This window comes from Nasonia vitripennis, chromosome 4, assembly GCF_009193385.2.
Source record: "Nasonia vitripennis strain AsymCx chromosome 4, Nvit_psr_1.1, whole genome shotgun sequence".
NCBI classification, from domain to species: Eukaryota; Metazoa; Arthropoda; class Insecta; order Hymenoptera; family Pteromalidae; genus Nasonia; species Nasonia vitripennis.
The window spans coordinates 26409121-26434332 of NC_045760.1; the positions used below are offsets into that span (position 1 = coordinate 26409121).

Here is a 25212-nt window from a genome sequence, read left to right on the forward strand (position 1 = left end):
TCGCAATATAGTTTACATTTGTTAAAGCTCGTTTATTTCACCAATTTATACTGCGCAGAATAAAGTACAAATAAACAAATAAAATAACTTTCCAACAAGTGTCGCACTATTTTATATTCGTTACACATAAACTCTGCATCTGCTGCTTCCAAATTACGCAAATTTTTTTCATTTTATTATCTCCACATAAACGTCGGCATTTACCTGGCTATTTGACCCAGTGTGCATGTACATACATAACGGGTATCAGAGAGAGAACGAATAAGCGGAAAACAGTACATGCGCTATTAGACAGCAGCTGCGAAATTAAAACAATGTCAACGTATACCTATACACATGCCTCGGTGGTTTTAATTTCGTTCAGCGAAGTCCTGAGGGAAATTTCACGGATCTTCTTCATTAATTTTTAATCAGCGTGATTGGGTAATGCTAATTCCGGGCAATGCGCCTCTCGAAATAGTTCCACTCGGGCATCGACGCTGTCTCTCTATATCTATAATGTATTCTAACGTTTCGCGGCAACATCAAAACCCGCGAATAATTCAGCGGATTTCTCCCGGGAAAGCTTTTAAAGTGCTATTATTCGATTTTTCCGAGAAGCTTTGTCAGCATACGAGGTAAATCCGCATTCATTTCGGCAAATAAGCGCGAGCTCTCAGAAATGAAACTTTCGTCTTCTAACAGCATTAGTACTGTGTACTAAGAGAAAAGCCAACGAATCACGGACTCTCCTCGTCGCGAATGAAGAAAATGCACTCTTTTTAAAAGGGAAAAAGCTTTTTGCGCCTAATTCAATTGAAAATTTGAGCTTAAGTTAGTCATTATATTACATTGTTTTTTTCTGCTCTCTAAATGATCTACATCGAGAGATAACGAGATTCAAGAATGAAATCTATGACAACAACGAATTCCATTGTCTTTCCATCTGGCTAATGGGACTATGCACTAGATACATTCACATTCTGACAGCGTTCTGCCGTGTTATTAGTTCAGTGGCCATTGCAGCCGTGACACGTACTGGCGTCATCTGGATCAAGCTTCTACGTCAAACTTCCTTATACAGAAAAAGTAGGTTATATGCAAGCTTTGAAGCTCGAATCTATGAGTAAAGGCACTAGCTCTTTACAATTTTCTTTCCAAATCCATGACGACCACAGCAGTTCTCGATCTCCAGCCTTTTTCCCGGTTGATTCTTTGTCCGCTTGATGCAAAGCTGTTTGGTTTTTTACTTATTGGCACATTATACTTGATCGCAGACACCAGCAACGTTTAATCGTATACAATCACATCAGAATTATGCCCTTTTGCACATAGACTCCTCACATCTTAATTTGCCTAAGTTTGTTGTATTAGGACCGAAAAAATACACGCATCAGCGTAGCATCGTAAGTCGTTGTAAGTCGAATGAAGATCCTAGAAACAACTAATTTCTTTATTTTCGAATTCACAACGTTTTATGGAGAGAAATTCCCCTGAAAAATGAATAGCGTAAATTGCAGGTATCGATTGTCGATAACACCAAGAGTGTTGACTCGACGGGACGTTCGCTCGATTAGCATTTTATCAAAAAATAAAATCAGTCTGATTTATGCAGGTCCCAGAAGGCTGAGCAGCAGAAATTAAAGAAGTAGAAGCTTGCACCGACAAAAGGACAAAGTCCTTTTAATTTCTTGCTATGTATAGCCAATGAGTTGGCAAAGATCCAAAAGTTTAATTTAAAATTACATTTTCTCGTATCTTCTCAACCAAGCAAGGACTCGAACTCTCTAGCGAATCCTCATGGTTCGAGTGATCGACACTCATCGAACGCTTTGTGACGCTGGTTGATTGCACTGCTCTCGAGACTGACTCCACGCGGAATTAGAGTACTCGCAGCTGTCATGCAAATTGCAATCAAGGCAATCAACCGATTTTTTTATATCGTTGAATTGTCATCGTATGTGGCCAAAAGTCGTTCGAACGTACCAGTAAATAGCTCTCGAATGAGCGAGATGTGTTCTATTTAATTAGTGCAAGCAAGTGAGCGAGATAAAACGCCTACACACAGGGTCAAAGAAAAAAGAGGCGACGGCAGAAGAGAACAGGAGCAAATGGTTATCCGATATCCTGGGCATTCTCCCTGTGTGTGCACGTAGTCGCACTGCAGGGTACCGGAGGCAAAGAGAATTGCGATAAGAGTCGCGCGAAATCGCATTCGTATACGAGGCGCTGGTGCGATTCACTGGGTCGCGAGTAATTAAAAGCAATTAAAAGTATCCGATATGTCGGAGGAGTGAGGGAGAGAACGCTCGTAAAGCAGCGGCTCGCTGTGTTAGGCTACTACTACTGCCGAAGTAGTATAAGTCGGTGAAACTGGATTTGCTGCGCCCCCCCCCCCTCGTCTTTCGCGCCGTCACAGAAATGAATTGTCGCCGGGCTCGTAATCTTCGCTCGTATAAACTCGTGTAAACGAGCTCTCCCTTTCTCAGTCGGAGATGCCAATTTCATTCCCAAAGCTTTTTCTGGCGCTTCCGTGCGATCTCTTGGTGTATATCTATTCGCAACGCTCCTTTTTTCCTGACATCCTGCCAAGAAGCCGTTTGGTATAAATGACCACCCGCACATCGGATGTTCTTGACTTTTTTTATCGGCTCTATACTGTATTATAGTATTGTATTTTTTTGCAGTGAATCCGTCGGCTCTCTACTGTATACGGAGTATTATATTTTTTTGCAGTGAATCCGTTGGCGATATAATGATGTATAAGGTTTATGGATGTCGGTTTTATAATGCATTGTTACTTTTAGTATAAATTTTCAATTTTTGAAAAATTATTCGAAATTGAAGAAGTTACAATGTTTGGAAGTTCTTTGGGAGTTTAAAGTTGCAATGCGATACTAGCGGCAGCTTCGGGAATTAATAAACATGGCATCAGCAAAGTCTCATGGTTGTTCAATATTTTCAACCAATATTTAAATAACAATTATTGTAAATTGTATGTGAAGTCGTTAAACCAACTTCTAGAGTTGACTATTATCCAGAGCAAAATAGATTTTTGTACTGAATACAGAAAACCGACTAAAAAAGTGTTACCGACGTAAGCTTGCTGAAATACAAACTTCTATAGGCGAGCATCTCAGCGCTACGGTTATGGAAACCGGCAGCGTAGGCTGCGTGCACGACGATCAAATGGGATCGATCGGGGCCGCTTCCCTCACCCCCAGCCGGTTACGGCTGATTAATTGGTGAGGCCCGGAACAGACGAAAACTTGGGAGGGTTTCGCTGTGGCCAGTTTGCCCTAGGGAGATACGTCGTCTGGAAGGGTAGCCTGCCTTGTAGTAGCGGCTCGCTTGTATTTCGGGGACAGCTAACTTACGAAGGAAGCATTTTAGATGTCGCGGGTAATATTTGGTTGATAGTGTTCGCGTATAGTTATAATATATTTTGTAATTGCTGTTCTCGGCGTAGGTTTTCTCCTTGTGAGACAATACGTGGAGTTTTTCCTACGTCACAGACTTCGGTCTGGACAAATGTGGGAACAGCAAGCGCGCGATTTATGTGTATTTTTTCGGCTGCAGAAAGTGTGAAGGACAACGGACGAATTGTGCCGCGCACGTGAGGCCGCGCTGTTTTCGGGTTCGAGTTATGGCTTTTCTTTGTAGGAAAAGTACGTAGGCTCGAATCCGAATCTCGAGTACGCGCATCTGGAAATCATAGCATCGGTTCGAGTGTGGGCCCGCGCTGTTGAGCCGAGCTGTGCGGCGCGGATGTTGGGCTTGGGGTTTATGGCGGGTCGGATTAACGTAGGCGGCGGGGACAGCTTAGACAATGAGTGCTGTGTTTTACAGTTTTGTATGTATAAGTGTGGAGAGGGGAATTTTGGGGAATTCCCAGTTTTTGTAAACGATCGGCGGCTAGCGGTGGTGTCGAGCGTCGATCGTCTAGGAGGGCGGCTGCGGGGGAGTCAGTCGAGAGCTGAACTCCGAGCAGTGCGCTTCGCAATGTTTTTATTTTGAATATAGTTTTATTTTTCTATTTGTGTTCAAATTATTCATCCTTCCTCACAAATTGCGCGAGAATACTCTCGTTCGAGTATTAACAAAAAGAGTCTGCTGTGCTAAGGATTGTGACTCCAAAACGCAAAAAAATCTGTCATTGAGTTTTCCCGCACTACCCAGCAAAGGAACGATATTGACTCGAAAAAATTTATTCGAATTATATGAGCAAGTGGATAAACGCAGCAACTGGCTAAGAAAATTAAATGTTGTAGATAACCATAAAACTGACTATGTGTGGCATACGCAGTTTCAAAATCTTACACGAATTAGTAAGATTAATGAATAAAATCTACCCTCGAAATGTAAAACAATCATTGACCACTTTAGAATGTATTGTTCTGACAACTGCAAGATTGAAATTGGATGTTTCATTCACTGTGCTTGCACTATTTTACAATAATGTGTCTGAAGTGACTGTGAGGAATGCATTTTATGACACAGTAAAAAAGTTAGCAACTATTTTACAATCAACTATAATGAGAGTTTCCAAGGAAGAGATTCTGAGAAACATGCCCAAGTGTTTCAATAACTATCGTTCCACAACATCTGGACTGTACAGAAATTAAAATACAGAAGTCAAGCTGTTTGAAGTGTCGCATCAAATTTTATTCATATTACAAAGGTGATTTGACAGTAAAATTTATGACTAAAGTATCTCCTGGTGGTATACTAAGCACTAGAGATGCTGTAATGGTTGATAAGGGTTTTTTAATTGACGAGGAATGTATGCAGAAAAGGGTCAAACTCATTAGACCTCCATTTTTGAGAAACCAAACACAGTTGTCAAAACAGGAAGCAATTGAGAACAGAGATATTGCAAGTGCACGACTACACATTGAACGAATGAACCAGCGAATAAAGTTATTCCAGATTTTAAATAATAAAATTCCTTGGTATTTCCTGAACTATGTGGATGACATATTTACACTATGCTGTGGACTCGCTAATCTGGGTAACCCTATACTAGCAGACAACAAATTTTGAAATGTAATGTAATTTTATTTTATCAAGAAATAAATACATGCATAAACTTATATTAATTCAAACACTAGATCATTTATCACAACATGTCTTCACATTAATTTATATTTTACACTTTTTATCTTTGTAGTTGTAGAATAAGATTATATACTTAGAAAATATGACTCGTGTATCAACAAACTTATTTTACGTTCTGCACCCTTGACTGGAACATATTTCATGCAACATTTTTTAAAGTACTTTTCTTTAAGGTTAACTAATAATTGGATTGCAAATTTCTGATTAAAATCAACATTTATAATCTTGATAGTGCCAGAAGTACTCGAATATACTACAAAATCACATTTTTGTAGGTTTAACAATGTCATGCCAAATTAGACTTGGCCATAGTATTGATGTTTAACTTTTAGACTTAATACATGATTTTGGACGCATAGAAAATTACACTTTGATAATAAAGTTTCTTCTTTGGTATCTTCTAATTCATACGGGCATTTAATTTCTAATAACTTTGTCACTTTGCCACTTTTGATCGCAATGCCATCCGCTGAATATCCTAGCCAGGGCTCGCTGCTTGATACGATGAAACCACGTTCTTGGACATAGGAACCTGTTTGTTTGATATAACACTCTCTGGCTGGACCTTCATATGAATTTCCATGTACACTATATTTATTTTTGAACTCCCTAGGTCAAAAATATTTTTGAGCTTTTTCCTTACAATCTTTGTCTAGTGAATATATGTACAAGTGATAACATCTGTAAGCACAAAAAAATGTTATTATTAATACATACTTGACAAATTGAACAAGTAAATAGTTAATACGTTACCTGCTTCCTGTAATTCTGTATTTCCTCTCCTTTTTCCACTCCATTATTGAATCTTTGGTAATCATAGCAGTTTCCGGTACATCTCTACATACAATAAGTTTATTGTAAAGGTTCTTGCAACAGTCCTCTAATGTAACTACATTTTTATTAATAACTGAAATTGTGTCTGATTTCAATGAATTTTTAAGAATTATGTTTTCATGATACGTGCACGAAAAAGGTCACTTTCTTCCATACATGTAAAATAAATGGAAAATCAAGTTTTTCTTAGCAGCGAGAAAAAACTACTCCCTTGGGAGGAAAAAAGGGCCTCGTTCAGTCCTGCGACCGAGAAAGCGAGACTCCCCAAAGGGAGGAGCCCTACCTCCTTCCACCACCAGCTAGTCGAATTCATCTGAGTTTGACCCCTTACCAATTCATCGTTTTCGTTCGCTTATTACACTATCAGAACGCTATTTTACTTTGGGGTTCCCGTCGGCCACCTGGCGGTCGCTAGTTCGCTGTAAGCTCCGCATCGATGCGATACGCATGCGTCAGCCATGAGTGTGTATATAAAGGCGCTAATTTCAATTATGTTTAACCTTTTAACTGTATTTTATTTTAATTTACAAAATAATAAATTGTAACATTTGTTTATAAAATATATTTTTACGGCAGGAATGTTTTTCGAAATTGTTTAGTGCGGAGAAACATTATATTTAATCCTTGTTCGCCGTGGCATATTGGCACATTATTCGTTATATATCTAGATGAATATATGTATCAGATATATATGAAACCACAGTGATTGATGTAACGAGAAGAATTCGATAAACACCATACATATGATAAGACTTTTTGACAAATGTACGTTCGCACTCAATTTTATGATTCTCATGCTGTGAGTAGCAATACATTCAAAAGCCCAAGGTTAAGTTACGCAATAACGCAACTGTAAACTTGTATAGTGTAAGCAGAAGTTTTCTGAAACAGCATAGGTATGGATACTTTTTTGACTCACGCTTATTGACTCGCAATCCAGGCACCGCTGTGACGCGCGCAATATACAGACTCAATATCTCAATGAATTAGCCATAATTTTATACTGATTCATTCGCACCTGTAGTTTGTGCACTAATTTAATTGTATGCGTATAATATGGGTTCGCATATTTATGTTGCCTTTATATCATGTATCACACTTCGCAATAAGATTCTAAAAATGGACACAACACGTACAGCTTAGCACAAGTGCGAGAAAGCGTGAAAAACGTTGCTGCACAACTCGATTGCTTGAATACTACTAAAGATATAAACAACTCGCGTCATTACCCAGGTCACGTAAGCGTAGACTCTACCCTTGTCCGGCAGTCTGGACCAAAGAGAATCACCAATTATCAGGTCATCCCTGCCGTCGCTGTTGACGTCGTAAGCCGTCAGCGCTGAGTCGAAATACTCGCCGTATTGCTCGCCATCGAGTATGTCCTCGATTAGCAGCTGGCTATTCTTACGGCTGGGAAACTGATAAACGAATACCTTGCCCTGAGTTCTGGAACTGCAAGGGGCACCAGCGGCGTACAACACTTCGTGCAGCTCGTACAACTGACCCAAAGTGATCGCGTAGCCTGATTATACACGAATAAAACGTGAAAATCAATCGTCTGTGACCAATCTTTGAATGTTTTCAGCTGCGGAACTTAGTTAATTCACGCACATGGTCAGATGAAATTTTGTCATGAGATCTCACGTGAGATCTCACCTGAGATTTTTCAATAGGGAAAGCTATTCAGACGATTTTAACTGATTCCTGTGTACTAAGCATAGCCAAGGTTATCAAAGTGAATGACAGAAGTGGACAGTCGAGAAAAATGACGTATACATGAGCGAAGTAGTGCAAGCTCGTGTGCAGATGTAATTTATCGAGAGAAGGCACTTGGTCCCATGGTCATTAAGACCGGCCGGTGGCACGTCAGGAGTTGAGCACTTTGTCAAGGTAAGTTTCGCCGACGATAATTTCACCGACGTGCTATGATTAAATTACACTGTACACTGCTCGCCTCACGCGAACTTTCTACATACAGAGGCTGCAGCTTCTGCAACTTTTCCGAAGGGACCTCTAATACAGCGCGTCAGCGTGTAAAAAAGTTAGCACTTTTATGGAGAGCTTCATCTGCAGCGAGTGTCTCTTAGCTAACGAAGTATTGCGAGCTTTTTTTACGAGTTTTTGGGTACTGAGGCATTCTCTTATTTTGTCCCGGTTGTGCTTTGTACGGAGCATTATAGAAAATTATTCATCCCTTAAGTAATATCTTATATTCCACTAGTTCATTTATATTTTTATCTTCAATATTTTTAAAATAATCCGATGAAAAAGCACATAGCACTAAATCAGGCGGCAGTATTTTGTGTACAGGTGGCGATATCTTCGGGCTAACAATGCAGATGCTCTAACTGCACACAACTAATCAGAACAGCAAATATCGAGCGGAAAATTCAGAGGAGGAGCGACAGAAGTTTGACGAACGCCACAGCAGAACACGGGTAGTTATACGTAGTACGAATGTTCGTTGGGACGGACGTTTTCCCGCCAAACTTCGTCTTCGTACGGAGAGATCGTCTGGTGCTTTTCCTCTCTCTCCCAGATGCGATAGTCCAAAGTCGGAACAGGCACAATATACTCGCTCGCCGCGAGGTTTGGTCAACAATTTCCGCCCCAGGCGAGAACACATGTGACGAAGCGGAATTAGCGGCAATTTCATAACGCACGGTACAAGCCAGTTTAACGAACCTAATATCCCCACATGCTTTCGAAATCCCCTGCAGCTAGCTCGAAAATCTGCAAACACAGCCAGGCTTTTCTCAATTAAAATGACGCCCACGCGAAACTTTTCCTCCGCTAGCCTCCTATATTAAATCGTCGGGTCGCATTATTTCGCCTGTGCTGACAGCCACGGAGGGAGAACATGCGCGCAAGCTCTCAACAAAATGCGCCGACAACTTTGCTGGATGATTTTGTCGTTGGTGGCGACGAATTAAAAACGATAAGGGAATGGAAATGCCGCGACGGCAGCGCGCAAATTAAAACGAGTGGCGACATTTTTACGCTGTTCATCCGACTGGTGTTAATGTTAATTCAGTTACGCGTGGAATTCGCGCGCGTGAATTTTATTATGCGTTTTTGATGCCACCGCTGTCAATTTAATTTAAAACGTGGTGCTTCGTTGGATTCGGTGTGAATTATTAAATATGTGAAATTATATGCTTAGTGGTATATTCATAAAGGAGGCATATGTGATTGATTTGGTGGTCAAATTCCCATAGTAACCTAGTACTGGTTTGCATTGTAAAATATGAATTAGTGAGTTTGTATGGGTAGATTCATTTCTCGAAAGAACGTGTACTCGATTCGGCTTTTGTGAGATTAAATATTTTACATAAAAGAATCGTAGAAATTTTACATACGATCACTAGAATTGTTATATATTCGCGTATGGATATACATGAATACTAATGACTCGAGTCTAATATCTAGAACTGATATTACATTGCGAACAATCGTGCAAACGAGCAGTGCACCATTCCGTAATATAGACTCTTTGAAACCGAAATTGTTTATATAAACCCAAGTAAAGCAAACAATTTAGCGGATGAATCAGTAAATTACTAACTAGCTCTAGATTATTAACAATAGTTCACACTGGAAATTCCCATTATATTTGCCAATATGATTATGGGTAAACTTTGCGTCCGGTTTATGAGCGAGAATTCAGCAAATGCACTGGCTACTGGATAGGATGCATTTAGCGCTGTGCTTTTGACAAAGAGATTTTGTGCGAGTTGGTCGAATATCTCGCAAATAATATCGGATTCATTTTACAACCGTTTCCGAAAATTGGAGTACACTAACACAAGGATGATGACTGAACAGGAACATCATTTTATTCTAATACAAAAGTGTTCCTGACACTCTTATTTAAGAAGAAAGTATGCACGACATTAATCTGAGCTGTGAATAGACTTAGTATTAAAAAATTAACGGAAATAATAGGAGAAATGGAGAAATTCCGTCAGCTAATCGGAAATAATTACAGAGCATAGGAAATCAGTTTCCAACTTTCATTTGCGGAAGCTTCAAAGTGATCTAAATAGCATTAATTGAATAAAACCTTCTGGATCTTCTCTTATGCATTGCATTTATTCGTACAATTATCAATTTAATCTTACCACGTAGTCTTAGTATCCTCGTGGCAGACCCTTCGTTCTTTAGACGCAGCAACAAGAAGTCTGCCTCGTGTTATTTGCATCAAAAACTCGCGATGGTCATACGTGGCGCGCTAATAGCAGACATAACCGGGTATGTTGCTCTAATTTCCTTCTAAATTATACGCATTAGCTATATCTGGTTCAAGTTTTTGCGAATAAGTTTTTTTTTCATTATTTTTTCGATTATAATAGGCGAAATAAGAACCGTTAGCTTAGCACTAATGAAAATTTCATAATCAATCAATGACTGTTTTGTAGATACGTCTGAAATTAATAGAACTGATTTTATTTTGCGGTTTAAAAAATGTAATATAATTGTCAAATTTAGACAAATTTCCTTGTATTTATCATTATAATATTATTCCTATCTAAATTTAATACTAAGATAAATAAGAAGAATTTTCTTTCAACGCGCTAAAAATATGACGGTAACAAGTGATGATGAAAATAACTTGATATTTGAACGTGTCTCGGAGGGAGCAAAGTGCGCGAAAGAGGAATAATAAATAATATTGTCTTTTCTCGTCAAAATCAAAGTCACACACATTTCTCGCGGATGAAACTGATGCGATAAATTTCCTTTTGGATGCTTGAAGAAATTTGTGAATTTTTCTCAGCTGCCAAGTTTATTCTAACTTCGTTTCAAATGCATCCCAGAAAATCTACTCCTGAACCAATTGAAATCTGTTAGTTTGGGAATTGAAAATAATGTTTGCTCGTTTGAGAAGACTTGGTGCGAGGTTTTAATTAATTCCATCATGCTCGACCGGTCGAAAAGGAAAGAGCTCTCGCCGCAGCGTTATTACTAAAACAAATGCACGAGCGAATCAACATCGAACGCGCGCTTGATAACCAATTTCCCTCGTACAATATTTGAAATGCAGCGACGGAAATGACCGTAACAAGAATTTGATAAAGCGTATGGACGGACTGTAATATCTGTAAGAGCGGAAAAATTCTAAGTTTCCTCTTTTCGGTAAAATTGTGAATAAATATTATCAATTAACATACAAATACAAAGATATTATGATCAAAGGTTCCGAGTATAAAATAAAGGCAGGTGTCAAACGAAGTAAAAACAAGAAATGTTTTTTATTTTTCAATGGCTACATTTTTTTTAGTCTCAAAGCAACGCTATATAACTCTTCAAGACCACTGGTCCGATGAATCCTCCCTTTCCAAGGCTTGAGTCTTATAAATCAGAGGTGCGTGCACGTGGCCTCGAATGAAATTCGCCCGCCGTTTTTCCAGTTGCTTCATTTCCCCTTATACTCTTGCAACGTAAATCACCAAATCGCCGTGAAACGGGGTCGCGCGCATGTCGGTATGTGCCTCTACCCAGTAGTATTTGTGTGTGTGTGTGCGTGCGCGCGCCTGAACGTGTAAAACAAGATCAAGTACTGCTTTACTTGCAGAAGCGTAAAAAGAAACTGTCACTTGATGGTCCTGAAGATGTAAATCGCGGCTAAACTTTTTTTTATGTAAAACATCTATAAATTCCGTACCAAAGAAAATCTCCGACGACATGCAGGTGCCTTTCGCTTAAAAATACAAATAATCTTACTCCCTATCAGAAAACTTTGCGCTTGGAAAGGTTAGTCAAGAAAAAAAAATTTTGTAAAGTTCAGACTGGTTCGATTAGTTTTGGCGTAGATGATGACGCAACAACAATTACTGCATAACTTGAGCCACTTTACACGGTCGCTTCGAAATTAACAGACCGTCATTAACATAATAAAGTTCCGTGAATAAATAATAAATAATTCAACAATATTACGCAGCGCTACAGCACGCTTCATCTGCATAATGGTTTTACTTGAGCAGCCTTCATTCTGAACTCCTTATGATCAACTTTTCACGTTCCCTCTTTTTTAGACCAAAATGAAAATTTGAATCTTAAAGACTTATTTAAAATTCTAGACTAGAATGTAATCGCATATCTTTCATAGCACTTATTTTCAATGTAAATGCAATATAAGTTCGTCTATAAGATCCTTAAAAGATATAACGAAGCTGAATTGCCTGTGCTCCTCATACAACATTCGAGACAGGAACGTTTTCAAAACTGTTACACGAGAGTAAATTTTGGAGAGCTGTGAGATTACGCACTTTTATTTTCGACATTTCGATGTAATTAAAAGTCCCGGAGTTAATTGAGTAGCGTTAAGGAAGTGCCTGGTTAAAGTGCAATTGTTCTACTAGTTTAATGTAGATGAACTTTTCTACGTTGCCCGAGTTAATTAACTTAAATCGCATGCATCCCAACTTTCCTGAGCTTTGCCCTGATGTTTAAAATTTAATTACGCGAGAACCTCAAAGATTCGCCTTTGCGCGCTGTTAATCGCTCATTAGCCAGCAATTTCAAGCAAACTTGGTAAAATAGGATAAAAAGGCAGATATCCGCTAAATCAAGAATAAATAGCGCGCCAAAATAATCATCCGATAATTTACCAATGGAGCCTTAGCAGTCTTCTAATTTCTATGCTATCACATGACGGACGAACTAAAGCAGCAAACAAGGCAATGTGGCAACGCTGCTGATTTTATCCGCGAATCTCTGCGGTTATGTTCGCGTTTCATGCATCAGTCCATTGTCAATCTTATCGCGCTAGCGCTTGAGCCGCCCAAGCCCTGGAATATTGATGGTATAAAAAACGAGAGCCTAGCTATAGCTACAGAGGCGAACGACGCGCTCGTCCCCTGTCTATCGGTTTTAAATTCACAGTTGAGGTAATAATTCATGAATTATCGACTGATCTACGGTATTCGCATAGTTTGTATACTGGACTATCCCGCTTATGCGTGTGATTTATCCAGCTACCCGTTTCTTTTCACGGTATTGGCTTTTCCGAGAGACACACTCGAGAATGCACTGAGGCAATATTTAGAATGTAGCGAGTTTTGCCGAAGTCCTTTTTTTTGCCGACATCGTAACATCGATTCGCGGAAGCTCTTTGGCTAATTTTAAAGCAGTACAGAGCACATATTGCTATAAAATTAAACGACGCAACTTATGTCGTTTGATGTATAATGTACTTGAAATAAAAATGAAAAAATCATCATACATCTTAAGATTATCAATGCGCGCAACTATCGATTCGCCAATGCAGAACGTATAAGCATTGCTGATATACACATTCGATTATACCATAAATTCATTTACTCGAGGGCGTATCAGGTAGAGTGAGATTGTTGCGATATGGTGCTTTTCCCCAGACCATAAAAATAAGCTTTGTCTCACCCCTTCACCATTGATGAATGACCTAAAGTTCGCGCGTGAATTTCAATGCTTTGTTTCGCTACCTTGTGGTCCGATACATAATTGGAAATTCCTAGCATCATCTTATTACTATATTATGCAGCTTCTGGAAATCCTGGAATAGTACATTACGATACAAGGCCAGAAAGCTATATTTCCAGACATGCGTGAAATGCCAGGGCTTCCAATATTCTGGCTGCGTCTCGTATACTATTTTTATTTATCCCAGGCCGAAAGTACGCTCAACAATTAATATTAATTAATAGAGAAGCATTGTCGACTGTTAGCTCGCGCGCGGCCATGATCTCTTTCTTGGCCTGCGTCAACGTGCTTGTTCCGGATGTCGTATGACAAAAAAAAAAACAACAAATAGGTTATAGTATGCGTGTAGTTTTTTTTCTTTTTACAAACTAAAAATGATTTCACTGAAGTGATTGACAAATACTGGCGACTAAAGCTATTTTACTATAGCTATATTAAGTCAAGTGCTGACCAAAAAGTGCCGGTCCCAACGATACCCCCGCATAGTCTAGGTGTATTTCGGTGACAGCGCCCCCTACTGCACCCACCCTCGAGACTCGGGGCAGGACCCCTTCGCTTTCCCTGCCATCAAGTCTCGCGTCACCAGGCCACCGAGCAAGCCTGGTATAGCCGTTGCAGCTTACCCGAGCAACTATTTTGATCCACCCCTATGGAATGTAACTCCATTCTAGGGGTCAGATGGCAGCCTAGAGGATGCGTAGCTACCCCTAGCTGTATGACGTGGCGGCCACGGTGACTATTTTGCACCCGTGCCGTAATGATGACTCAAGCCCGCGGGAAATCGCGAGACACGTCCGACGCCGCTCTCGGCTCCCTCCAGTTACCTAAGCCCTAGGCAACTGGCGGCCGCAAGCGGACGCCAGAGGCGTATGTCGCGCGCTGCGAGCTTCTAACCTCGTCAGTGCGTTTGGTCCGCGCTTCCGCCACCCTGACGCTTAAACTCTTGTTGGTCGCGACGGTTCTTGAAATTTCCCGTCGGGCTTTCGGATCGTCGAAACATTTTATATGGGACAGTAAAACAAACGCTCACAGGTACGTGATCGGAAAGGCTTAGAACTGGCCCTTCTAAGTACTTCATACCTGCGCCAGTCCCTTGCCTCCTTAGTCCTGACGTTGCGTCATTGCCGCGTCCAATTGTCTACACTATACTTCCTATTTCTAAGCATTTTCCCGATTATCTGAAGTCTAACATTCGGTATCTTATCATATCCGCGACAACGCTCTTCTGGACACGTCGAAAAAGCCACCTGACTTTTGCAAAACCGAGGCGAAGTCAAGGATTTCGCTGCTTGAGACAGGCGTAAAAAATAGAAAATATGCAAAAGTTGATGAAATCTTAAGGATTGAAACCGTTAATATTAAAATCACAATAATGTAGAACAAAAAAATATGATTTAACTTTTAATCATTCTACTTTTAACAATCGTGCGTTTTCAATATTACTTCTTGTAGATGCGACGAAAAAAATCACTCATGAAACGAGAAAAGTAAAAAAATATGTGAACGCATAAATAAGATGCCTATTATTTTTAATAATCGATGTATTTATTACTAGTATAGTTGATGGTCGAATTCCATAACCTGCAAATTCATAAAATGAGAAATAAAAACAGTTGAACTCACTATCAACTGCTTATACATTCTTCTTTTCATTTCTTTTGCATGTGATATGTATTATTTATGCCCACTTTGGTCATAGGTTATAGAACACAGACGCTAAAGCGAGCGCCTCTGTGCTGTGAGTCACGAAAATGTCGCAACCAATCATCTTAACATGTAATGAGAAACTTAAGAAGTCAAAAGTTTAAAATATCACCGAATTGATAAATTAACTATAACTAGGAACAGTTTACGATAAAATCTAATACATTGTACGTTTTTACTAATTATAAGTTACAATGATTCTATAATCTCGGTGAACTTGAAAATTAAGCCGGTAGGTGGCGCTAGTCTCGATAAACTTGAGAATGAATCAAGTAGGTGGCGCTAGTCTTGACGAACTTGAGAATAGCATCAACAGGTAGCGCTAGTGTCAAAGATCGACACCAACGCTGTGATATTAAACACCACCGATCTACGACTAGCAATTATTTTCGAGTGAACCAGTGGAGAGTGCAGCTCAAAGGGTTTCAAAAAGTAATTTGTGTCCTTAGGTTTTTGCTCAATCCATATATCGATCAGTCGCGATTTATAACAAAATTAAAATTAAGTTTTTATCTAACATAAGTGTATTTGAGACTTTCATACAAGTTTCTCGTGCTTATCTGATTTTTAATGAATTAGTTTATTAATATTAATTGTTAACCAATCAGTTAATTTAATAATTAATAAATTAGCTTTACCTATATTTTACGCACAATAATTTATAACGTATTAAGTGCTTATTTAAGTAAGTCTAGTCTACAGTTAGTGCAGTTTATAAATATTAATTATTAGTAAATAAGTTAATATATTGATAAATAATTATATAAATTAGTATATTAATAATAGAAAAATGGCCTTAATTATGCAAGGCAGCGTTGACAGCGTTTTTGAACAAGTGGCATCGGACACTAAGACAAGGCCGGCTATCAAAATGATATTCAGGCGTTCAACTAAACGGCCAGGTGAGTGGGATATTATATCCAATAATATAAATGCGTCAAAAAGACGAAGGCGATTATCTGATGGTAAAGTAAGTCCATCAGCGAAACGGCTTTGCATTAGTAATGTAAAAGAAACTCGAGCCGGTCATACTGTTAGTGTTGTTAATCTCACTAATAGCGATGACGATGATATTGTCTTTGTATGCTCGAGTACAAAGCGCGATAATTGTGCACAAATATAAGTGCATATTTTGATAGAAAATTATTCGAATACGACTTGAGCGCAATACAGCCAATCATAACAACACGGAATCCATGGTTGAATGACGATTTAGTCGATGCTTTTCTTGGCGTAGTTAAAAAAAAATCATCAAAAATTTTAACTGCAAAGTGTGATGTACTTGTACTATCCACATTGCGTTCAACCTGCAAAAACGAAATCCATTGTTGTTATTATTGGAGGTACATGCACAAGGCATTGCCGCTTTGGGTACTATGATGGACAAACAGTGCGCATACATAACACGATTCCTAATTACACGGGTGGAAAACCCGTCAAAGAGGAAAAGACTTTGTTGATATCGTGACTAAACAGCCTGACGGATACAGCTGTGGAGTTTACTCGGCAGCTCTTTTCACTTGCTTGATTCTCGGAGGAGATCCTTCGAAAGTCAATTTTGCGAAAGATGTTTTATTGATGAGACATCACTTTTTGTAGATATTGCAGAGTCGAAGAGTAACTCCTTTTCCAATCGCTGCTACATGAAGTAATTGAGCCATCAAAATAGGACCCACTGCGATAATGTTTATTAAGTGTAATAGGGAACAGACATGATTTTTCTATATACATATAAATACTTAAATACAGTAGAAAACAGCATAAGAATATATTATATCTCCTTTTTGCTGAATTAGGACCTGTAGGCTATAAAATAATTAATTGAAAATTGATTATTTTAGTAGGTTTTAAAACGGCAGCTCTCCAATATGACGGCCCGAAGGATAAAGACCTCACCTAACGTACCGGCATATTTAAATGTACACGCGCGTTCGTGTGTATTGGGATATCAAAGCTTATTTGTAAACAAGTGTCAATCAGTTGAAACTTTAATATGTTAATATATTTAATAATTTCGTTTGTAAATAGTGTATAACAGTTGAGTGATCAATGTCAACTCAAATCAGCAATTCCTCCAAAAAAAGTAGATAATGGTTTTGAAAAAGCTACATCACAAAATTTACCTCAAGTTGACTTGGAAATGTTTTTGGATTTTATAGTTAATAACGAGACTTTTCGTATTTCTGAAATGAGAGCAGTAAAGATTATGAATTGAGAATGGTTCATCATATAAATACTTTTATATCAAAATAAATACCAAGAAATTGAAGTGTTATTGAATTCTAGATCAGCTCGTGCTAACTATGGAGATACTGCTATTGGCAATATTCAGATTCAACGCATGAATAACTTGTGCATTGTTCGTGCCACTATATGTCCAGAGCATAAATTCCATAAGAAGGCTTATGCTGTTTCAGTGGTGATCGATGAAAACCAAAATTTGATTCAATCAGCTATTTGTCATAACTATGTTGCAAGTGCTGGAGGGTGCAAACATGCTGTAGCTATCGTAGCTTGGCTTCATAGAAGAACTGAAGAGCCATCACCAACATCAGTGGAAAGGTATTGGAAGAAATCAGCTTTATCGCAGATAGGAACAACAGTTAAAGAAATACCAATCAAGAGCATGACACATTGTAAAGAAGTGTGCGAAAAAGTTTCTCCAGACACTGCTAAACAGACTCATTTACATGACATTTTCAATAAATTTTTACAAAAAGGTATTGCAAATGGTAGCACTGGACAGATTATATCAGATTATAAACCCCCTTCTGCTATTTATGCCCTTTCGAATTATCCCTTAAGTCAATCATTTTGTACAAATAACTCAAGCGTGCAATCATTTTTAAATCATTGTGAGAGTGAAATGACAGAAAGCTGTATTAGAGAAGCAGAAAAGGAAACTCGACTCCAGTCAAACAGTTTGATCCGGTATGAACTGAGATATGGCAGGATAACAGCATCTATACTGTACAAAGTTGCAAAATGTAAGACCAATACAGGAAGTTTGATGGAGAGAATCATGGGTAGCCGTACTCCAGACACTGCTGACATGCAACGAGGAAGAGAACTGGAGCCAATTGTAATCAAAGTAATTAAAAAAAAAACTGCAATGCAAAATAAATAAAAATGGACTACTTTTAAGTAAAAAGTTTCCTGTGTTTGGTGCTTCTCCAGTTGATATAACTTCTACACATATTGTCGAAGTGAAATGCCCTAAAAAATAATCTACTTTTAAAAATTATTATGATGGAGAAATAAAAAGTAAATTCAGAGGACAAATACAATTACAGATGTTGTTTGCGAATAGGAAAAAAGCATATTTTTGTATTGCTCTTCCAAATTTTGAAAATTCTGGTAACGTACAAGTAATTGAAGAAGATCTGGATTTAGATTTTTTGGAGCCCTTAATGGAATTAGCGCAGGAATATTGGAACCACAATATTTTCACCTTGATAGTTGAAAAATGATTATTAATAATGCTTATTTTTAAGTCAATATGTATTTTTTACATTGATGAGGTTTTATGCAATAAATGATTCAAACATTTTATAATAATAATAAATTCTTTTATTTAGCTATACAAACTGTATACGAAAGCCACTGTTTTTTTAATTACTGTTTGATGACTCTATCTTGAAGGTTAATCAAAGCACAAACTATCAGTTCTATATCATCTATTTTATCTTAATAATTATTGTCAACGCAGCTGTGAATATCAAGAAATCTAAATTCTCTGATTCTTTCTATTACTCTCTCTACATGTATGCGACAGCTGGATATCTGTTTACTTCGTCGAACCTCTTGTTCACTACACTTTTCACCATCTTTCACACTTGTGTAGCAAACAAGTTTACAATTTTTGCTTTGAATAAGCGTACTAATCTGCTTAAAACCTTTGTCTGCTAAAACTTCTGTGTGAGGACGAAGGGCTCCAAGATATCCACAATCTTATACGATAAACGTATCACTGGCTCTACCACCATAACCTTGAGAAATAAAATTTATTGTGCGGCTTGAAGTAATAGAAATAAGATATTGAGCTGAATTGCATTTCTTATAATCAGACCATGATGCTGCCTGATACACTGCATTATTTCGCTTTTTAACTTGTATTATTGCGTATATGACCAGGGTGGGCATAAATAATATATATCACATGCAAACGATAATGAAAAGAAGAATGTATAAGTAGTTGATAGTGAGTTCAACTGTTTATACTTCTCATTTTATGAATTTGCAGGTTATGGAATTACTAGTAATAAATACACCGATTATTAAAAATAATAGGCATCTTATTTATGCGTTCACATATTTTTTTACTTTCCTCGTTTCATGAGTAATTTTTTTCGTCGCATCTACAAGAAGTAATATTGAAAATGCACGATTGTTAAAAGTAGAATGATTAAAATTTAAGTCATATTTTTTTGTTCTACATTATTGTGATTTTAATATTAACGGTTTCAATCCTTAAGATTTCATCAACTTTTGCATATTTTCTATTTTTTACGCCTGCCTCAAGCAGCGAAATCCTTGACTTCGCCTCGGTTTTGCAAAAGTCAGGTGGCTTTTTCGACGTGTCCAGAAGAGCGTTGTCGCGGATATGATAAGATACCGAAGGTTAGACTTCAGATAATCGGGAAAATGCTTAGAAATAGGAAGTATAGTGTAGACAATTGGACGCGGCAATGACGCAACGTCAGGACTGAGGAGGCAAGGGACTGGCGCAGGTATGAAGTACTTAGAAGGGCCAGTGCTAATCCTTTCCGACCACGTACCTGTGAGCGTTGGTTTTACTGTCCCATATAAAATGTTTCGACGATCCGAAAGCCCGACGGGGAATTTTAAGAACCGTCGCGACCGGACGGGGTAGAAGTTCGCAGCGCGCGATAAATACCTCCGGCGGCACATATTTTTTGTAATTTTTTAATCGAAATCACTATATCTGTATTGACACTATATAATTTTTCATAACTCTGATAAAATCACATTTTTTCTTAGATTATTGTATAAAAAATTCTATTTTTAGAAAATTAATGGATGTCAATTTTTCATTCATGACGGAATATTGTTGAATTTAGAACGAAATCCATTTTTGAAAATATCAACAATTCGAACATTTAATTTTAACTTTGGTATTGGTATTTTATATGCAATAAAATAAAAAAGTAATACAAAAATCAACGCGCCTGAAGCGCATTGTATAACTATTATGCAATGTGTTTCCGACAGTACCTTTTGGGTGGTGTGGAAAATGTCATTTTTGGTAGCTTGTTAATAAATTCGTCTTTTTAAAGCAAATGCATGGTTTTTAATTTCCTGTTTCACTTTTAATAGTTCAACCAATTTTTTCCCTGTACATCCGCGAGCTGAAAGGGTAGAATTGGTTAGTGAGCGAATTTACAACAATTCGCGTAACTGCAGCAGTAATAATTCCGCTGAACGTATTAGCTTTATTTGCAAATGTTATCTGCCAAAGTAGTAATTGATTGGGAGCAACTCTTGACTGAGCGGCCGTAATGGCAGTCAAAGCTTTTGAGATTCTTAAACATTTTATCTAAATCTATATAAAAAAACATGATTATGATTCTATGTATTCCTTCTAATTTCAGATTTCGCAACTACATAGCAGCGTCGGATATACGAATGGACAAACAAATTCCACGTATCATCTCGAAGCTTCTTTGTGAACCTTGTCCTTTTTTCAGCGTTACCTTTCATTACGTTCATCCAGAGTCGATAACCGCTTCGGCGCCGAATCAGCCGCTGTTGCGTGGCTTTAATAATGCGTGGTCGATTTGGCTAGCCGCAAATGAACGCATTCATTCTCTTCCTCTCTTTGTTCATTGCAAAAGCTGTATATCCGCGTTGCAGTGCGTCGATGCGCGATACGTATTAACTCGGATAGGCCATGATTTTAGCGAACGTGTGACCGAGGACGTAAACAGTTCAGTCTCTGCAGTTCTTTTGTGGCTATCCGTGTGTATGATGATATTGTGTGGGCTCTTTTGTGACCTGTTTATGAATGGCCGAACGCGCTGCAGCGATGCCTCGGAGGTGTGCTTTTGTATAAAGAAGCTTTTGAAAGTATATGTCGCGGTTGCAGGGTTATAACGTTTGTCATGAGAGATTTACTGCAATGACGTTTTTAATGTTTTCAATCTTACTTTCATGGGGTTTTCAATTTTTTTTTTCATCGAGAGATAATATAGAAGTTCAAACGACCTCTGATTAATCGAACGCGAATGCATTCGGCGATGCACATATGCGATATCAAAAATCAGAAAGGCTTATCCGTAATCTCTCGATTTTATTTTCTCTGAATATTCCTGCGGACGCAGATTTTCATAAACATTTTCAAAAGCACCCAAGTTTCGCGCTAAACGGCAAAATCGGTACTATTCAATCCAGAATATATAATCGTATCTTTATTCATTTCTATGAATGCACATATTCCTTTTTGAGGTCGAAAAATACGTTGCTTTTGGGCCTGTTTTCAAAATTTCACACCCCCACCGTGCAATAAAAAAGAACAGAGTGGAAATTTTAAATATTGGAAAAAAGTAGTGGCTTGCGACCGATGGAGGCAAAAGTTTTCGTCCCCTGGGAAATGGGTTCAGGTTTCATCTCTCTTTTAAGACGCCCTTCGCAGTTCATTAATTACACGAAAGACAGTTACAAAGAGCTAAGGTAAATTAAATGCATTTTTAGTACGTAATTAGGATACTTCCCAAGTGCCATGTTCGACGAAGCCGCGACGGCGAACGAAGATAAAGCGCGAGTGCGAAACGAATGTTAGTCCATTAAACTTTGCGAATTGCGCTTTTAATTTTCGCGACACGCTTCTCCCGCGAGTAAAGCTTTGCTGCAGCTTCATTTCCCAGTTTCCGAATAAAAGTTGTTAGACGGTGTAAAAAAGCTTCAAAGAAAACAGCGTTAATTGATATGTTTCGCATTCTTTTCAAGCTTTGGAAAACTGCTAAAAAAGACACGTTGAATAAAAATGCCTCATTAGATTCCGTGGTGTCAAGCTTCTCTTTTTTTCGTTCCGTCGCACGCTCGGCAAACAGAGAGCCAAGCTTATGTAAAGTTTTCTTTCGACGGCAATCCCGGTTAATACCCAGGCCGACTGTCATTACGTGGTGGGCTTTGTTATGGTTCTGTGCTATCGGCATTTTTTCGAATTTATCGATCTTAAAGTTGTCGTACACTACGCTCCGATTTAATAATTGTGACTTTATAAAATTACAAACTTTATACATTTTGTAATTACAATCATAATAGAGCTTTTTTAGCTACTGACAAAGAATAAATCCCAGGTTTTATTTTCAACCTTACTCCTTAGCTTCCGAACCCTTTTTATAGTCGTCACGCGCTTCTTCTGTTTTTGTTACGTTTAACTACTTTCATTTTCAAGGATGTATTTTTTCTTTCGAGCTTTACCCTGATACTCATGTACAGCAGCGCCAGCGCAGCTAAGAAGATACGGCGCTATTGACGCTGATATTACTTTTCCAGAGGCAAGTTTTACGGAAGAAGAATCAAAACGAGGGCAAAGTATTCTACCGCTGCATTTTTTGTATACATTCATTACAGTTATCGCTCGAAGGAGCGAAAAATAATAAAATTAATCATTGCATCATTCAAAAAATGACGTCACGTTAGCGAGAAACAGTGTATTGTTATTTTTATATGATAAATAGTCAGATCATGAATTTCTGAATAGTTAGCAAATACTGTAGAATGAGCAATAGATGTAGCAGTAACGTAACCCTCAATTATTTGTCAAAGTAAGAATTATTTACATCGAAACAAGCAGATAAGCTAAAAGTGACAAAAAAGAAAAAGACAAAGCAGCAGAAAAGATCGAGAGCTGTTTTTCAAATTTTCATGACTTTTTAAGTATTAAGCAAGAAACAAGGATAGATTTAAATGGATTATTAAGCAAGACATTTGAATTATATTGTTTAAAATTTTTTCAAAATTTTAAATTAATAAGAGGAAGAAAACAAATCGAAAATAATAACTCATAATATACATCATTTTTCTCTCATTTCCCTCAAAAACACCGATCAGCTGATCATTTAAAACAACATCAGAATCCTCACATAGACTCTTCTTTAATTTGTCAGAGAAAAAATACCATTTTACAAAAAAAGAAAATAATTTAATAAGTACTGTGTGGGAATAATTGTTTAATTACAATTCAAGTTCTTAATAATATATAAATAATATTTTCCCTTACAAAGTCCATAAGCGACAACGTAGTACATGGGTCCCAAAGTTCATAAATTTGCCACCGATATGCCACTAGATAGCGCTGCGTATCAAGTTCCGCACACAGCGTATAGTAAATACTCGTGCAAATCGATGGCTTCTTCGACGCTTACGAACGTTTCCACGCAGGAGCTTTACTCAAGAAAATGAAAAACCGGTGCCAATTCATTGGCACGTAGCTTCCTCCAACTAAATTTATAGTTCCAATAGATAAAATATTATTTAAATATACAATGTTAATGCTTTTTTAAATATTTTCAATCTCGATTATTTTGCTGAAGGAGCAATTAAAAAATAATACAAAATATTGTGAATCTGAATACGTTGGAATTGAGTACAGGACAACTACAAAAGAAAAGTTTTATTTATATTTCAATTGTATTATTAATATTTTACAATATGTCAATGTTTGTGATTAATATGTTGCATCAAATATCTCTTAGACGTAAATTTTCGATCACAAATGGTACAAACTGAACCACAAGTAGCAACGTGCCGTTTCATTGATCCACTCCTTATATATTTTTTACACTTTTCGCACCGTGACAATATGTATATCAACTCAACAAATAAAGCATAATTTATCTTAATAGCTTGCTCAGGCTTTTCTCTCGAAACCGTGAGGGTTTTTACGCCTAAGCCAGTTATTGTTTCATGATTAGTTTTTCCGCGAAATTGATGTGTTTCTTATTTCAAAAACTCAACGACTCATTCCCATTCCTCTTTAATTATACATAATCATATTGATAAACTTTCACTAACAAAACTAGTGTATTATGTTCAACAAAAATTATAAACAAAAGAGAAATGTATATTTTATTATTTTTCTAATAAAAAAAAAACAAGTGAATGTCTTGAGACTTTATTTTTTTTACTCTACACCACTTCTTTTAGAACGTTGATTCACCATTTGCATTATTCATACATTGTGTCGTATATCAGAACTCCGAATACCAAATCAATCAAATTATCAGGTTCCAAATCTTGTGGATCTGAAACGGATGAAAGCGTCGAAAAAGATTAAAATTATAATTCAAAAATTTTAAATGTATTGTTTTAATAAACATACAATATATGTTAATGGAATATAATTTGAATTCAATATATTTCCAAAAAGTATTTTTACTGCGTTTAAGCAAGCCATCTGCGTAAGGTTTGGCAGCAATCATGTACTATTATATATATCATTTTGACATAAATTAATAGGGACATTTAACGACGTGCAACGACACCCCTATAAGAGGAAGAAAAAGTTTTAAGAAAAATCAGTTTTTACATTTTAGCTCTTTACTTGAGAACCGCTCGACGAAATCGTTTAAAATTTTAGCAGCAAATAGCTTTTTTTATGGTTAATCACCAAATAAAATTTTGAAGCATTTGACTGCATTGTTTTAGAGATATCAGGAATCACAAAATTTTCAAAAAAAAAATTTAAACCTTGATATCTTTAGAACCATAGGTACGGAATTACTACGCGTGTACTAAATTTGTTAAATTCGCTGATTCATGCATGTTTACGAATGCGAATTTGCATATGTTCCACCGATCGATGCAAAAGATCTCAGCACATTTGCACATCTTCAAAAAAAAATTTAAACTTTGATATCTTTAGAACCATAGGGGTTTGAAAGCTGCGCAATGAACTTAGCCAAGACACATAATATATATACTTTTTCCCACAATCTCAAGTGTAATAAAGCCTTTTACTTCCGTAATCGAGGCACACAAAAAACTCATTTTTTTCAGTTTTCGATTTTTTACTGAAAAAATAAGTAGTCAAATCACTTGAAATTTTAATGGGATATAGTTTGACACGTGACCCATCGACATGATTTTTCG

The 25212-nt window shown here is 37.5% G+C and overlaps 1 protein-coding gene and 1 long non-coding RNA gene across 2 annotated transcripts in view; both read right to left on the reverse strand.

Moving 5' to 3' along the window:
* LOC100678838 overlaps positions 1–25212 on the reverse strand; it is a 176349-nt gene that overhangs the window by 130293 nt on the left and 20844 nt on the right. The gene's annotated exons all lie outside the window — the stretch shown is intronic.
* Positions 3805–6249, reverse strand: LOC116417406. The gene is made up of 2 exons (XR_004227669.1): positions 5851–6249; positions 3805–5778 (listed from the first exon to the last, which is right to left on the reverse strand). It is a non-coding gene; the product is annotated as an uncharacterized LOC116417406 (long non-coding RNA).